This window comes from Cnephaeus nilssonii (assembly GCF_951640355.1).
Source record: "Cnephaeus nilssonii genome assembly, chromosome: 7".
Taxonomy (NCBI): Eukaryota; Metazoa; Chordata; class Mammalia; order Chiroptera; family Vespertilionidae; genus Cnephaeus; species Cnephaeus nilssonii.
In genome coordinates this window covers 52,723,283-52,735,925 of record NC_137078.1, presented here as the reverse complement: position 1 = coordinate 52,735,925, position 12,643 = coordinate 52,723,283, and the positions used below count along the sequence as shown (strand labels likewise).

Genomic DNA, 12,643 nt, shown 5'->3' with positions numbered 1-12,643 from the left:
CAAAACAATGGCATCTTATCTGTTAAAGTCAAGAAAGAGTAGAAGAAATTAAATAGAAAGAGTCCATTAAAAGCACAAACTGATGGTTTCTAAGTAAACTGGTTGGGATACGTCTAGACCATTTCAGGTGATATTATTGTTAAACCTACAACTGAGATAAGGTGATTCCAGGGTCAACACCATTTTACTGCTGCCATGTACAATGAGACACAAGTATCGTACTGAGGACAGTATTTAATGTTGAGTCTGATCTCTGCCACATTTTAGGAAGATGCTTATAACAGTACTTTATCTTTTCTGGGCCTTAATGTAGGTTCAGTTTTTCCAGATTCCACCTGGACTACCCATTAATCTCTCTCCAGACTACCAGCAGGGGCCCTCGCTCTCACTCTGGCTGGTATAGCTTCATTGTTCTCACTGCTTGCTATGCCCAGGCCTGTTTCACTCTTTTCCTGAATCTACACTCAATAGTCATCATCTTCTTTTATCTCTGCCATCTAGAGCCTTCCCCCCTCATTTAGGTCTGATCTAGTACCATCTCTCTCTCTCTGATGCACCTTAAATGAATCTCCTCTCTTTTACTCTGCATGTTTCTTACCAAATTGTTGTGGCATTTATAAAGCAAAAACCACATTCTTGAATTATTTTCTCCGGCAATTTCTATGAACACAGGTCTTTCCAACCCAAATAAACTCAAATTCCTCACAAAGCACAGCCGTATAGACATACTTTATATTTTAATCCTACATTGCACTTAATAGTGGTATCCTAAGTCCATAATAAGTAGTTCAGAGTCAATGGAGTCTGGGTGATGTCCCGGCACCACAGGGATTGGTAAGCTTCTTTCAGTGCCCCTTCAAGAAACTCTCTCTCTCTCATTATGAATTCTGCGGTAATGAGGATGACAATCAGATAGTAACTTCTCCTTAACTAGCCCCTCTGTTTATTGTAAAAAAGATGTGCTGATCACAATATGGGCTATGTAGGCTCATGTTAGTTTTACCTCTGAATGTGTTCAAGTTTTAGCACTAATTTCTTTAATTTTAAAGATGCTAATAAATGGCATTCCCCTGAGAGTCTGGATTGAAATTCTTTACATTATGTCATGTGACTTGCATCTGAATTTAGGTAAGATACACTGCAGTTAAATGCAGATTAAAATAAGCAGTCATCCTTGATTACTCTGGGAATTACTTATAGTTCATGTACTAGCTGGATTTGGCTTATCTAAAACTCAAACTTTAATCAGATTAGTAAAGCTTTGAGTGGGAAAAAAAAAATTGAAAAACTTTAAATTGAGCAATAAACCTAATGATCTCAAACTCTGACACAAGAAATTAGGGCATAACAGCCTGGCTGGTGTGGTTTAGGGGTTGAGCATGGACCTAGGAACCCAGGGGTCACTGGTTTGATTCCCTGTCAGGGCACATGACTGGGTTGCAGGCTCAATCCCCAGAAAGGGTTTTGCAGAAATATCAGCTGATCAATGTTTCTCTCTTGATGTTTCTATCTCTCTATCTCTCTCCCTTCCCCTCTCTCTAAAATAAATAAAAATATATTTTTAAAATTAGGGCATAACATATTAAGACTATGGCAGCTTTTACTCCTCTGTCTCATATTGTAAATCTATCAAAATGTATGCTAAATTCAGTGATATTGCATATTTTTCTGCATGACATTAATAACTTTGCCTTTAATGAATTAGTTTATGTCATATATTTTTAAAAATCACAATTTCATCATTTTTAAGAACATAAGCATTATAGCTCAAATCAATTTGTTCATATTTATGCTATGGACTTATTTTCCAGAGAATTTAGCAACTCCCTAGACTACTAAACCCCATTGTGCCCCATCTATCAAACCAAGATTAATTCTGTTGCTAGATAATTGAGAAAAAGTCAGTGTTTTCACTTGGCTAGACTCTAGGGAGAAAATCTCAAGGGAATATTGAGGTTCAATATTCCCTTGAGTTACTTCAAGGCACTGTATGTTCCTTATGGCTATCTTTCTAAGCTGGCTTGTAGTTCTCTGTCCTTTAATGCATCTGACGGCAAAGCCACAGATGTTGCTAAATCATGCATCACATCCATGTTCTGAATGTCTAGGCCCATTTTTGACTTCTGGCCAGCAGTGCACATCAGTGCTCCAACCCTTGCTGCTCTCATCAGCCTGGCAGGTGATTATGGCCAATAAAAAAGAAAAGGATCTTCCCTGGGTTGTTTCTTCCCTCTAGGGGAAGCCACCTCTCTGAGATTACTGGAGAATTCAAAGATTCCTTTCTTTTGTAGTTGGGAGTTTCAAAAGTGCTGCCTCCTCAAGCATCACTTCAGAACTTATCTTTGCCTGGTGGACGGCTGCAACAGCCTTGGCAAAGCTGACCTTGAGGGAGAGTGACTTCTGAAATGGAGTGGACCTCTTAAGAGTGTATCTCTGTGATTTTCTTGCAGGTATCGTGGGGGTAATAAAAAACTTTCTCAGCTATATCAATTCTGAAAATAGTCATTAAAGTGCTACAAAGATGAGTTCTGTGCTGTGATTAGGGACTAGGCTGGGCAACACATGTTCTTTGAAGATTTTTGAAGGCCCTTGAGAAGGTCAAAGTTGAAGATAAGAATCAGGTATATTAACAAGTGTTAACAACGGAGGGTATTTTAATCACAAGGGAGACCCTGTTAAGATGAACACACATCTATTCTCAGTTACTGGATATAAAAATTTGAGCCACACCAGGAAGTCCTATCAATATGGCTCTAATGTAATTTTACTCCTTGATAAAAACAAATAAGAGAAGAGTTCTTTAATTGATGGTACTTATTTTTTCTTTAGGAAACAGATTTATTTTAATATGGTCTGATATAATTATATTTTCTATAAAGAGAATCATTCTTTTTTATCAGTAAAAAACATAATTTCCATATTGAATTGTTATTATGTGTTAAAGAAAATGCTTGATCAGTTTAAAGCATGTACATATGAGCCTGTTCACAGATGATCCTGGCCCCATAGATTTTTTATATCCATTTCTGACTTGTTTGAAACCAGACTTCCTTGCATCAGTGATGTGAAATCTGAAGTGGCAACTCTAGAAATTGTTTATAATATACCTTTCAATAAAACCAGAGAACTAAATTCAGAATATTTCCTTATTTGGAGATCTGTATCTCTTTTCCCTAAACACTTAATTCTTTCAAGTTCTAAGGGAACCATTTTTGTGTTGACTTATAGAATGAGACATTTTTTTTCTCATAGTCCTCCTCCCCCCAAAAGAGAGAGAAACTAATTTTGCTGGGCTAGGGGTTAAATATGGCATTCCTTCCCTTTAGCAATAGATCGGCAGCATATGGTGCTTTCTTAGAAATGTGTGGCCATTTTTATTTTTTCCCATTTTTCCCATTCAATGGACCTCATGGCTATAAGATTCGTCTATTACTATGGTCTCCTACCCTCAGTCACCAATAGGAGTTTGTTCCATACCACTATAACCTGAATGTGTGTGTCCTCCAAAATTCATATGTTGAAATCCTAATCCCTAAAGGTGATGGTATTAGTAGGTGGGTCTTTGAGAGGTGCTTAAAAGTCATGAAGGGATTAGTGTTTTATCAAAGAGGCTTCAGAGGGATTCCCCAGCCCCTTCTGCAATGTAAGGATACAACAGGATGTTTGCAACCCAGAAGAGGACCTTCTCCAATATGCTGACACCTTAATTGCAGACTTCCAGAACTGTGAGATAATTTTCTGCTGTTTCTAAGCTACCCAGTCTGTGGTATTTTGTTATAGCAGCACAAGTGGACTAAAACATATACTGAGGACCATTGCCCTTATTTTTATACCTCTGCCTTGTGCTAATGCCTCAAATCTGTGAACTGCAGGATATTAGCTTTGCCAGAAGATGCTGCCAATCTATCAGTGACACAGCTTGACCAACTAACTAGTCCTGAATTAGGGCAGCCTCTTATATTTTCACTAGAGGCCCGGTGCATGAAATTCGTGCATGGGTAGGGTCCCTAGGCCTGGCCAGCAATCGGGTCCTTCCGGCTGTGGGCTGGGGCCTTCCTTTGTTCCATGCCACCCCCTGGTGGTCAGTGCATGTCATAGTGAGTGATCAAACTCCCGGTCTCCTGGTCGAACTCCCAAGGGGACACTTTGCATATTAGCCTTTTACTAGTATGTATGTATATAGAAGTGTCAGGGAAGTATGGTAATAACTAGAAATACTTATATTTCTGACTCATGAAATGTTCAAAAACTTTACAATCATCACTTTCTCTCAGTGCATAGCTATCAAGGGAGCACACAGCAACACCACAGAGCAAACTAGACCACATAGCCATTGGCACTGATTGCTAAGATTGTGAAAATAAATGGACCAACTTACACCAGACCTCATCCATTTTATAAATTCAGCCTCACTACACATTTTGAGGCTTTTATTTATTATCTGCCTTTCCATGTCAGCACTAACAATAAATATCTCTAGAGATCTAACTTTCAGCTGCAAATAGTCACAGAAAAGCTCCATTGCTAATATAAGAAACATATATGAGAATATCAGATGACAATATTTATAATATTAAAATAACTTGGAATAGGAGTGGTAGAGATGTTCTCAAATAATGGTGTAACTTTCATAAGACTTCATTTATAAGGGAGTAAGATAATAATATATTATGTTATATAACTGAATAAGATCAATTCTTATTAATTGATCTTTGGGTATTAGCATAGCATAGATGAAAGACAGTTCTTAAATCATACAAGTCATTTTTTATAGAAAGAAATGTGACTTCCAGCAATGGAGTATATATTTGAGGCACTCAAGAGATGTTATGAGCTAAAGATATAATTCAAACAAGGAGATTTAGAAAAAGCCATGGGTAACCGTGAGGCAGGTTAGTAAAAAAAAAAAAAAAAAAAAAAAAAAGGAAAATTCCCTGGCAAGTGGGTGGAATGCCAGAACAGCTGAGCAATTAACAGCCAGCTGATAAATCACAAGACTCTATCCTACTCTCTAACCAAAGATATCTAAAAGCAGGTAGTTTAAATCACCTTAGGGTGGTAGATAATTAAAAAACAACAACAACACAGTTATAGCCAGATTAATCCAAGATAGAGATGAAACTAACCAATGTGCTCATTTTAATACATCAGCATACTAAACGACATGCCCAGAAATCTAATGAATATTCTGTTGATACCCTCCCCTGGGATCTCCCCTAAAATTCCCACCTATAGAAAATAGATAAAACCCTCAGGACAAAGGACACCAGCAAGTGCTCTGTGACCATGTCCTTGCTCCCCTTTCCTCAGGCATGTAATTTGCTTCTTCTATCCTAAGCTCTGAGGGTCTGCATGAGACTTGCACCCAGAAGAGCAGTGGGCAGTGGCAGCTTCTCCTGGGCTTACCCCCTGATCTTTTTATGCATTAAAGGGGCCCTTCCTTTGCCACACGGTCGCAAGCTGTAATAAACTTACTCTTACTTTCACCTGGATTCATGTCCTGAATTTTTCCTGCAGGAATCGACAACCTGGAGGTCGATTGTGCAGGTGCAGGGCCAGCCCTCAGCACTGAAGCAGTCCAGTGATAGTGGTAGGACTCTGATATGGTCTTAATGGAAATTAAGTGTAATTTGGTCACCAAACAATATTGAGTACCTCCTGTCCTTGAGACACTGGTTTAGAAACCAAGGGGAGGAAGAGATGTGACATGGTTATTATCTAAGGGACCTTAGATCCACATGAAAATCTGATCTGAAGATGAGATTGAGATACCATATAGATCCTTGCACAATATACTTCATAATGCCTCTCTCAATGACAGAATTCTTGCTTAAGTATATTTTGGCTCTAAATCATGGTTGTACTTCTAGTCTTCTCATTGTGAGTATGAATGCTTTTTATTTGTGGAACATGTTAGCTGTTCTTAACACATTTATGACTGAAAAAATATAACAAAGATTTTTAGCATTGCACAAATAAAGGTTGATGATAAAAGTATGGAAAGTTGACATTCAGAAAACATTTAAGTATTTTCAAATGTATGTCAACTAATCTTCATATCAAGCCTAGGAGGTAAGTATTATTAGACCATTTTACAGATGAAAGATAAGAAGTTTAGAAAGATTAAGTTAATTCATCTTGTACCAACTGATAAGTGACAAAACCAAAATTCAGATCCAGGTCTTCTTACTACTATTGGTATTCTCCCCAAGTAGCTATTGGTATTCAAATCACTAAGTAGGAACAAGAATATTGCTTTTATGTTTGGAGAAGTCATAAATCATCTTGGTTCAAGGAAATCAGCTCAAACCAGCAAATAAAACAAATGGAGCTAAATCAAGTGTTATTAGGTATCTGAAATATGAAAATACCAAGTTCAATCCATGGGGTGAATCTAATGGGGTAGAAAGTCAAAGAGAAATGTAGGTTCAATTTAGGGAGCTATTTGGAGGTTTCCTTGTACCCTTAACTATTATTTTGGGGCTAGTTATGTGCATCAGTGCAGCCTCTTACAGAGGCTGTCTTCACCCTCCAAAAGAGTCTTCCTCTCCAGGCTACTCTGAGAAACAAGAAATGAGCTGTTGCCTTCCTCTCTTCTATCCCCCAACACACAAACCTTCAGTATCAATTAATGTTTGTTTTCTCTCCCTAGATTCACTAAATATTTGGGTGGTAATCTCATCCTATGGTATATATGCAACATGTAATTAGAATGGCAGAAAAATACAACCTAGACAAGTAGCAAGAATGCAATATTTTTAAGTAATTCCAAACTTGTTTCTAAAGTTCAAGTGCTAGTGATGCTACAGAGTTATTGTCAAGTCATCATCATAACAAATACTTCTCTTGGTGACACCACTTCAGTTGTAAGTTTTATATATTGGTATGATTTTTGATTGCTGTCAATAGTCCCCTAGAATGCAACTCTACTAGGGCAATATTCCTGGTTGGTGGTGCTATTCACTGTATTCCAAGCATGCAGCATAGTGCCAGGTACTTAGTAGGTACACAGTGAGTAATTGCTATATGCTTCACTGAATACATTGTTTTCACATTTTAATAATTTTTAGTTTTTTCACCTGTGAAATTGGAAAAAAATAAAGGCAATTTCAAAGTGTTGATGTAAGAATGTTTTTTAAATATATAAAATGTAATATCTATGCACACACACACACACACACACACACACACACACACACACACACATATATATATATCAAATGAAATAGGCACTAGATATATGATAGGTGTTATTATTGTTTAATGATAGGGTCTGTTTCTTAGACAGAACAGATACATTTCCTCTCAGATGGCAGCAAAATATTAAATATTGAGCACACAGGAAATTATTTTTAAAGAAAAGATGTAGGAGGGTGACTAAAAAGATCGTGGCATCATGATTTTAAGATGTGCCACTCTCTATCAGCTACATGAGCATTATCAACCTCATCTAGGCATTTCATAGATGTGCAGGGTAGATTTTTTTAAAAAGTTAAAAGGAGGAGTAAGAAACTAGAGAGAAATTAAAATTTTCGTGAACATGCTGCTATAGCAACCTATTGGTTTATCACGTTGCTTGGTACTCAAGGCTCAAAAACAATATGCTATCAGTTATTCCTAGAAACAGACTGAAGAATATCATGCATCACTGTCTTAGCCCCAAGGGTTATCTATCTTTAGTTGCACATTTGAATATATTAATGCTATCATAATATATTAGGATGCGTTAATGATTTAGACTTTATTAGGTTATTTAAAATGTCTTATTTACTTTATCAATTTTAATGAAGTTAATAATTTTAGATTAGAGACCTTTGAGCTGCTTTACTTGTGACAGTTTGGGGAGATACTGCCTTTTAACCCTACATCGAATAAACAAAGTCTACAGTGCAGGTGTCAATCCTCTCCTGACTGCAGTGAATCTTGTATCCCTGACAACCTGGCCTCTGACTAGCTCTCTCCCCTATGCTTGAACTGCTTTGTTAACATCAATGTGTCCATGATTTTAATGTCAAATTTCATCCTATAATATACCAACACAAGCAATTTGCAGAGACCACATTCACAAAATAAAAATCCTGGAAGTCGGACTTGAGCAATAGAAACCATCTTCCTCTCTGTAATCATATATTAGGTTTACGGCATCACACAATCTAGGGTGACAGGATGCATTTGTAGTAATATCCTCTTATCAGTTTGAAAGTGTATTAAAATAAGAATGGCTATACTTTATTGTTATTACAAGGCTACACAACTCATTCTTACAACAGAGAGTATTCCAAAACACCATGTTAGAGGCAGCGAACAATGGTGAACAGGGCAGAATCCTCACTCTTAGGTAGATTATAGTGTAGAAGGAGTGATGGACAAGTAAAAAAAAAGGTGAATGTGGTTTAATAAGTGCTTTATAGAGATAAGTTCATGGGAGTACTCCTGGAGAGCTTCCTCCAATAGAGAAAAGGGCTCAGGGTAGTTTTTCCAGAGAAGGTGACATCTCAATTGAGACTTAAGGACTAGTGGGGAAAAGCAAGCCAAAGTTAACCAGGCAAGAGTGTGCACGTGGAAGGGTATTATAAAGGGTCGACATATGAAAAGGCCTGAAAGACAAAGACCATGCCACAGTTTGGGAAATAAAATATTTCAGATGGCTATCACCCTATTGTGAGAGGATAGGAAGGCAAGATTCATAGCCAGAGAAGTAAACAGGGGATAAAACATGAAGGTCTATCATACCATACTGCAGTGTTAGGGACCTTATTCTAGGGACAATGAAGAACCACTGAAAGGATTCAAGTATAAGTTCAGACATTTATTTAAAAATTTAACTATAAATGTAAGGACACGAACACATTCCAGGGGAATGTGAGGCTGTGTATGCAGTATTGTATAGATCAAGAGCAGAATGGACATCTTGGACACCTTTGACAATTTGGACTCACTGTCAGCCATGATGGTTATGTCAAGTGCTATGTCAAGACTGAGGTTAATGGGATGTAATGGGAACACCTTTAAGAGGGGTCCTGAATGCCCAAAACCACAAGTCTGGATGCCTGGATAAGGACTCCATCTGCACACCAATATGAGTGGGACCTCCACCCCTGGTGGACTACAAAATCTCAGAGCTCCATCCACCCAATGCTCCAACTTGGCTGTACCATGGATCATACTCGGAGTCCTGCCAGACTTTCACTCCAGGGGATGTGTGCCACCACTGCAGACACCTGGCTTAAGAGGGACAACGGCCTGTCCACCTTTGAGGGTGGCCAATGAAGGGACTCTGTGCCAGACGCTTGCTGCTTACTTCTATCAGCTAAGCTCCCCCTCTCTGTGTCACATGCATGTGACTCTATTGGCTTATTGGAGCTTCTATCCTAATAAACCTGGCATTATGTTAAGATACAAACATGCATGTGTGAGTCCTTTCAGGGATGCTCCCTTACTCGGGAGAAATATTAACATCTCGGTGTCAGTGTGTCCCAAACCAAACTCAGCCCGATCCCGCCCAAATCACTTTTCCTGTGTTCCCAGCCTCAGATAATGGCTTCACCATTCACCTTGCTATTGAGATAGAAAACTTGGGATAGCTTCAGATTGTCGTTTTGTTGTATCTAATCAGTCACTGAAATATACAAATACCACCTTTCTTCTCTTGCTGTTTTTTATTTTCAACTGCACAACAAATACTCTAGCTTCAAATCAATTACATATTTTTCCCTTCCATTTCTCCCAATTGCTCCAAGAAACATTTGTGAGACAGGGAGTGGGTCATTTTACTACCCGTGCAAAGCTCTTCAATGCCTTCCCAATGCCTATGGAATAAAATTCAAATGTCTTATGACATTTAAGACCTTCCAATTCTTGCCTTGAGTGACTTTCTAACCTTACCTCTTATTACACCTGATTTCACATCCTGCACCACAGGCACACAAAAAACTCTTCACATCATGGTGTGTGACATTGCCACTGTTGTTTTCTTGCCTGTGATTATTTTTGATCCCTTGCAATATATCTAAAGGCTGTTCACCCTTCAGTGTCCAGCACAGAAGTTACCTTTCCCTAAAGCATGTGTTAATGTTCTGACTTGAGTTGAATGGACTCTTGCTATGCACTTGTACCAAACTCAATTTAGAGTTTCCTTAGATTTTCTGACTTAGTACCTAATTCACTGTGATGAATTTTATGACAAATCATAGACTCTAAGTCATTGGACGCAAGCTGGAGATTGTCTACTTTCAATGTTGTTTGACTAGACCCAAGTTTTAAATATAATGACGTGTATTTATGTCTTGCATGGACATGTGCCCTCCAGTTCTCAGTAGTTGAAATGCTCCCACTTGTTTCACATATTTTTCCTTTATCTTTCCGACCTCAGATGATAAAGTCATCACAGAGGTGATGGAGTTGTGTTTATAAGAGTTTGGTTTTTGAAAGAAGTGAAATATCAACAGAATGGAATTAATAAAATAACAAATAAACACAGTAAAATAATAGAGAGATAACATTATAAATTCAAGTTTCTTCAATACAGGAACTTATTTCCTTTAAAAATCTTCAAATTACCTCACAGGTAGTGCCCAATACATGTTGTTGAATGAAGTAAAATCTGAGTTCACTAAGGAAAATCATTTTTTTTCTTTTTTAATTAAGGGATGATGAAACACATATTGGCACAATTTCACAACTTGGTTTTGCCACTAGAGGTCCACTGAAAGTCAAGCAGCTATTACAGAAAATGAGGGTTTTTTTTGGTTTTGTTTTGTTTTTAATATATTTTTATTGATTTCACAGAGGAAGGGAGAGGAAGAGAGAGAGAGAGAGAAACATAAATAATGAGAAAGAATCATTGATCGGATGCCTCCCACATGTCCCCCACTGGGGTTCGAGCCTGCAACCCAGGCATGTGCCCTGACTGGGAATTGAACCGTGACCTCTTTGATCATTGGTCAGTACTCAAACACTGAGCCACACTGGCTGGGCAAGGAAAATAATTTTAACATGGGTTCATAATGAAGTTATTTCTGGTACCATTCTAAATCTAAACATGTGACTGCTTATTCTTGAGAGATGAAAGAATGAGAGAAAGAGAGAGGGGGAAGAGATGTATTTATAGTCTCTTCTGAGTAATCAAGGTTGTAGTGTGAAATCTAGATGAGGGATATTCTGGCACAAGAGTCAGGAAATTAAGAGTTTGTCTTGTTTTCTGCTGTTTTAAAAATCACTTTATTGAGGTGTACAAAGCTGTATATATTTATATAGGGTTTGGCAAAAGTAGGTTTACAGTTTTTTATATGAAATAATGTAATAATTAAAAAATAATAATACAAGAATAAATTGTGTTTCACGTAGTCAAAATTGTAAACCTACTTTTGCCCCACCCTGTATTGTACAGATTATGTATACAAACCTGCAAATATATTGAGGATATGTATACACCTGTGAATTACCACCAAGGACATAAACATATTCATCATCTTCCAAGTTTCCTTGAAATTAGATTTTACTCCTTATCCAGCACTTCCCTTCAACAAGTCATTTAACCTTTATGAGATACAGTTGACCCTCAGGTGTAATTTAGTTAAAATGGTGCAAGGAATGGGTAAAATTACTAGTATATATGTGTAGTAAGATTGCAAAGTCAGCAATGTAGGGTAAAGGCTGCATGCCATTAAAATTGTCCTTGAAAATTCCTTAAACTTCCTCACTTTTAACTACCATACTTTAAAAGAATCTCAAAAAGAGAGGGCAAGTACCCCAAGGTGGGTACAAAGTAACCTTTTGGAGTGTGGGAAGAAAACAACAGAAAGTCCATCTAAGAATGTCCATTGGCATCTCATCTTTTAAATATTATCTGTTGTACTTCATTTAATGTATGCAATATACCAGTTCAGAAATTTATGCGCATAATTTGTAAATAAGTATGTATATATTGGTAATTTTTGCTAAGGTTTAAATTATACTCATCAGGATATAGGTCCCAAAAGTGTTCTCGTGTAGACTATTGTTAGTATATCACTATCCATGGTTGAGCTCCAGATGAAGTAGTAGTTTTAGAACTATGTTATATTAAATACATATCTTCAACATGAGACTATTGTATAGATTAGAGAGATACACTGTCAGAGACATATGGCAATGAAGACCAATTGAAGGAACAGCAAAGTATATCCCATTGTATGTCTTTCTGAAACTCATAGATAGAGCAGTGTACAAGTCTGCATATTTGAATTGTTATTATTATATGTTTATGTCGTTCTCTTTTCTATCTCTCTCATGCAACACTCCAAGTGTGAAGAGTTGACTCTATGTAAATGAAATGTAAAAATGTGCACATTTTGCAAAACTATAATATATAAAAAATGCTTTGAATATCACAATGTATTATACAAATGTAATGTATTCTTACCTTTGACATAAATAAATTATATGAAAAATAGCAAAGAAAGGGGATAATTGAAGATACAAAGAACTATTTTAACTCATTTTCTGCTTTCCTTGAAAATAAAAGAAGGGAAGAAAACCCCCTCACTTATATTCCTTTATTAAAGTGAATATTACTCAGATAAAATTTATGGCCTGTCTAGATGATAGGGTCGTATATATCTAGAATAGGAAAAAGGAGAGGAAAGGTCACTTTACTTCATTA

General features: G+C 37.1%; 1 protein-coding gene across 1 annotated transcript in view; it reads right to left on the bottom strand.

Moving 5' to 3' along the window:
* The window catches only part of NEGR1 (neuronal growth regulator 1), an 888,615-nt gene that overhangs the window by 191,322 nt on the left and 684,650 nt on the right, over positions 1-12,643 (bottom strand). The gene's annotated exons all lie outside the window — the stretch shown is intronic.